Raw genomic sequence first — 5,734 nt, 5'->3', positions numbered from 1 at the left:
ATTTATATAATATATAGGTGATTTCACGAAACGTTGAACAGCACCCAGCTTCGGCTAATCGTATATTTTAAAAAATAATAATAAAAAACGGGTAATGGTGGTGCAGGGTCATACGATCCAATTAATGCAGTAAAACTTAAGGGTTCATTCTGGTTTATACGCCGAAAAAAAAGGCTATTTTCACGATTTTTTGTTAGGCTTTGTAGGATACATATACATATGAAAGTTGCTGGGTATGATAAATACACTCTAGAAGTACAAGAAAACAATTTTTTTTTATTGTTCAGAACATTTTTTGACATCCAAAATGGCTGACAAACGTGAACCCTTCAAAAAAAGGTATGCTGTTGGCGGGCATCGAAATTTGAGAACGGGTGATCTAAAACAAAAAATTAAACGGTTTTAAATTTAGTATGACAATGGCTATCGGGTATGCTAAAACTATCAATTTTTATGAAAGCAAAACAAAATGACAGCCATTTTTCGAAAAAAAAATCGTTGATTTTTTTCGCAGTTTTTTGTAAAAAAAAAATAGTAAAAATTAATATTTTAACTTGGTTGTAGCATGCGAGATAGCCATTCATGTGTAGAGTATGTGGTTAAAATTTCAGAAGGATCGGTTGAGTAGTTTCGGAGATATCATGCCCGCCAACCGAAAAAACGTTGTTTCGAGAAAAACGCGTTTAAAGTTTCTTTTAACAAATTTTTAAAAAGTCTGACTTTACCTTATTCTGCGATGCCTGCACCATACAGTATGCCTTCTGCTTCTTCAAAATACTCATTTTCTTCAACTCTAACCTTTTTTCATTGTGTCCTGGCCTCTTTTAAAGATTCTCCGCTCAAACGATTGGCTGAACGCACACGCGTGTTGTCGCGGTTACTAGCGTAATTGACTGCGATAGGGCCAAGTTTTATCTCCAAAACGTGCATTATTTTTAGTATTGGTTCAAAACCTTCGTTAAATATACAAGCTGCCAATTGACAAGCTATTTCCACAATTTTTTTACCATTAAATAGATGTTTAGGCACCAATGCCCAAACGCATTTGTTGAAGCACTCATTATTATTTTGAGTGTTGCCACCTAAACATCTTTCAAGCAATTCTGGTTTTGTCAGGTCTTCGTACACTGGCTTTAATACTTCTTGGACATCTTTAGCGAGAGGAGGAGGATGTTTATAAGTATCAAGGGTTTTAGCTGCCTCAACTTTACGATACTTACACCAGTTGCTAGAACAGTATGTATTTTGCGGGTCATCATCAGTAGAAATTTTGTGATAGTACCCCGCCCAAATTTCCTTTCTCATGTTCTCAATTGAATTTTTATTTCTTTGAACAGCTAACCCATAGTTAGTTGACAATTCCTTCATCAACTTTATAGTCAATCGTTGAGTTTTAATCACTGGAACACTTTTTTTAATAACTTTTTTCTTTTTTACAACTTTCTTCGGTCCTTTTTTTGCAGCAGGTTTCTTGGCTTCCGCTTGTTTCAAAGCTTTTCTCTTTTGAATCAGTGCTTTTCGTGCTTCATTAGCACGGTTGAAAACTCGTTTGGCAACATGTAAAACACACTCTAATTTTTTGATAACAAAATCTTCGCCGTAGGGAAAAACATTTAGCAACATTTGAAAAGTTTTTGTGTCGCCATCGCCGATATAAAAACCATATTTTACGGAGAACTTCTTGAGTGATCGAAGAAACATCTCCACGATACCATCAATCTCCATCTTCCCGGCACTACCTTCATGGTTTATCGTACAATGCGTTTTATGCTGTTCGTACCAGGCAAGATAGTTTACTTCCTTCACTTTTCTTTTCTACATCTCACATCCCTTACAGTAAGTTGACCTTATAGAAATGACGACAATTTTTCCACTGTATTTTAAAATTAGAAAAACTATTCCAATCAACGAAGAGAATCCTCTTTTGGCCCAAGAGCCGTCGCCAGAAACAGACAGAATATCCTCTGGTTCTCCTCGTTTCTTGTTTTCGAGTTGCTCTTCGGTGACGGCTTTATGCGACACTACGTTAAAAACAGTATTGACCGCGATTAGTATAAAGTCAACGATTCCATAATATGCAGAGATACTTAACCTTTTCCGAGGTCCATAAGATTGCAAAACATATTTATACCATGCACACCAATACCAAAAAACCTTTCCAAAAAAAAAAATATAGCAAAAAAAACTGAATACTAGTTTTGTTTTCCTACACCATTCTGAATAATATGCAGAGACATTTCCACTTAAACAACCGTTTATGGTTTGTCTCCTCTCTCTGTAATATCTCTGTGTTTGGGTCGCAAAATAATATACTTAGACTGCTCGGATCGTTCTAAAATTTTTTGTATGATAATTCTACATATGCCTACTTTCGAAAAATGCAAAAAAAAAATTAATTTTTTCAAAATTATAAACCAAAATGAACCCTTAAGACAGCATCAAGAGCGGTCGATTTCTGTTTTCAGCAGGAAAACACTGCTTCGTCTAAGATTTAGATAAGTGTTAAAGCCACATTTCTGTGCTTAGGTCAATGTGGTATTTGTTCATCTACAAAAGGCTCAATTATTATTTGTTGTATATTAATTGTTCTGCTAATTTTCAAAACGGATTAGGTATTGATCACGTAATGTTTTTATTATCCTGTCCCATTGTACAAAACAGAAATAGTCCTTTACGCTGTACAGTCAAATCTAAATTCAAAATAGGGAAAGAAAAAAAATAAGATAAATATTTATATACACAATGAGTAACAGAATTATTCTGTTTATCATTACTGCCAAAGTTTATAAACAATAATTGATACCCAATGTTTTCAAATTCAAATTCATTTCAAATTCATATCATTTTAATAAACGGAAAATCTATTTTAAATTTATTTATTCTTTAATGAATAGATTCAGATCAGTTTCATTACTTTCAAAAGAAAATTTATTCTAGAAGAAAAATATTATTTCAGATAAATGATAAAAATGAAGTATTTATGTATATTGTATAATTTGTATAAAGAACGTCTAATTTAAAATTAATTCTATGAAACGAATATTCGTAAATAAATATTATTTGTTATACCTACTATAACGGTTTATGAAATATTATATACTGAAGAAATAAATCATAAATAAACTTTGATAATGATCATAAAAGCTTTAAAATATTTTTCAAACAAAAAAACTAGAAAATAATAAAATTTTTTTTTATATTCCGCCGATTTCAAAAACAAAGTAATATTTTTATTAAATATCTATATTGCTATTAGATATAGAACTTTGTTTACGTCTTTTTACTTTTTATTTGTTTAATTTTTTCATACAGTTTATGAACGTTTGAGCTATAGATATGCTTAAATCACTTTCTTCTTCTAACTCGTCTAGAGTTAGATGCGGGAGTTCATCTATATTATGCACTAATTCTTCATTTTCCGACTCTGTGCCTGGTGTTCTTGAAATATGCCTTTCTAAGTTAAAATCATATCTCTTGAAGCGTTTATACTATACACAACATGTACCTAAGGATACAATATCCTGTATATATATATCAATAATATATTTTTTTTCAATCGTTAAATTTAATTTCTTGAATTTTATAATTTTTTCAAAAAAGAAAAAAATAGAAGAAAAAAAATATATATATACATTATATTATAGTAATATTTATTTTATTACATTACTTTTAGGTATAGTACTTGGCTCCAACCCTTTTTCTTTTAAGTCGTTTTGTATTTCCTGAGTGTTCACGCCTTTTAAAGCTGTAGGTAGGCTCATTTCCAATTGCTTTGCTAACTTATCTTGACTCATACGAGGGTTTTCAGGAATCAAACGAACCAATTTTTCATCTTCCAATTTTCTATGTTTTCTTTTTAAAGTAGTTCTTTCTGAGTAAAAATAAGCCGACTTGTAGCTTTTATACCATACACAACATATACTTAAGGATATAATATCTATTCTATATATATGTATACATAAACTAAATATATTTTTTCCGATCGTTCAATTTCATTTCTTGAATATTACAGTTTTTTTCCGAAAAATAAATAGAAGACAAAATATATATATCGTATTATATAAAAATTTTTATATTTATTACCATGAGGTATAGAACTTTGGTTCTGCTGTAGTTTTTTTAATTCCTTTTTATACTCCTGACTGCTTTCGTATCTGGAGACTGTATTTTGACTTATTCCAACTTTTGCTGCCATTATTGTTTGGGTCATATGTGGGTCTTCAAGTCTCAAACGCACTAATTCTTGAATTAACCGTTCTTTATTTAGTCGTCTTCTAGTACGTCTGTTTAAGTTAAATTCACCGCTCCTGAAGCGCCTAAAGTTATCATGACATGTAAATAGAGATATACTATCCATGCCATAAGCGTGTACGAGCATTCGGTGAGCCTCAGCAGCGGATTCGTTACGATTAAAATAGTAAAGTAATACCTCCCGCAAATGACGCATTGTTGGCTTATAAACTGACATTTCTAATTTGAAATTACTATACGATGTAAACACAAGTTAACAAATGATACTACCAAGTTCTCTACACAAAATGTGAAAGAGTATTCCAAGTTGTCTTATATGTATGTATTCGACGTCTACTTGTCGCTAATGCCATCTACAAAAAGCTTTATATCAACTGTTTATTTTGAAATTGTTTAAAGTCTCATTTCTTTTGTTTCAAGAAAATTATATATTTTCATATCAAAGACTAGTCATTATTCTTTACCGTTCAAATTTATATTGTACAAGACATATGCTCTTTATATGAAAATAAATATTTACTAGTAATCTATAAAAAGTTTACATTAAAATAAACATAAATTATGTTATATCTCTTTTTTTAAAAATTATTTAGGGTTATGAACAAGATATCTAATAGAACAACAGTAATGTTTAAAATAATTTATATTTTGAATATATATAAAATAAAGTTTATTGATAAAACAGTCAAGAAATTACTTAAATAATATTACGATTTAGAAAATAAATTTACAATAAATATTATAAGTTTATGTTTGTCTAAAGATTTTATGATAAGCATATCTAAATCGAGGTACATTTAAATTTGCGGTTAAATTTTCTGGAACCCTGACAAATATCAAGGAATTATTTTATTATTATACGTAAAAATATTTCTACAGTAGGTAAATCTTCTTTAATTTTGATAAAATTTCTTTTATTAGCAGGAAAACACTGCATCGTCTAAGATTCATGTAAGTTTTACAGCTACATTTCTGTGCTTAGGTCAATGTGGTATTTGCTAAACTTTAAGAAGCCCCATTATTATACGTTATATATGGATTGCTGGTTTATTTTCAAAACAGATTTGATGTATATCACGTATTGTCGCTTTTATCCTGTCCCCTAGTACCAAACAGAAATAGTCCTTTAACGCTGTTCAGTGAGACCTACATTCGAAATAACAAAAGAAAAAAATAAGATAAGTATTTATATACACAATAAGTCACAGAGTTATTTTATATTTCATTGTATATAAACAATATTTGATACACAATGTTTTCAAATTTATATACACAGTTATTCTATTTTAAAATAATTTATTCGTTTAATGAATAAATTGATGTCAATTTTATTACTTTTGAAAGAATATTTTATTCCAGAAGAAATCTATGATTTTAGATAAATGATGAAATTTTATTTTTTTACCATGCACAACATACTTAAGGACTTAATATATATATATATATATATTTATATATATATATGGGACGAGCGCCTTCATTT

At 29.7% G+C, this 5,734-nt stretch overlaps 1 long non-coding RNA gene across 1 annotated transcript; it reads right to left on the bottom strand.

The window, feature by feature from the left end:
* Positions 1–256: 256 nt before the first annotated feature.
* On the bottom strand, positions 257–823 carry LOC149032819 (uncharacterized). The gene is made up of 2 exons (XR_016176343.1): positions 726–823; positions 257–379 (listed from the first exon to the last, which is right to left on the bottom strand). It is a non-coding gene; the product is annotated as an uncharacterized LOC149032819 (long non-coding RNA).
* Between the last annotated feature and the right edge of the window lie 4,911 nt (positions 824–5,734).

Source organism: Polistes dominula, unplaced genomic scaffold, assembly GCF_049000335.1.
Source record: "Polistes dominula isolate Pdom_NZ unplaced genomic scaffold, Pdom_raw_medaka contig_84, whole genome shotgun sequence".
NCBI lineage: Eukaryota > Metazoa > Arthropoda > Insecta > Hymenoptera > Vespidae > Polistes > Polistes dominula.
The sequence above is the reverse complement of the archived record's forward strand: the minus strand, read 5'-3'. Positions and strand labels throughout refer to the sequence as shown.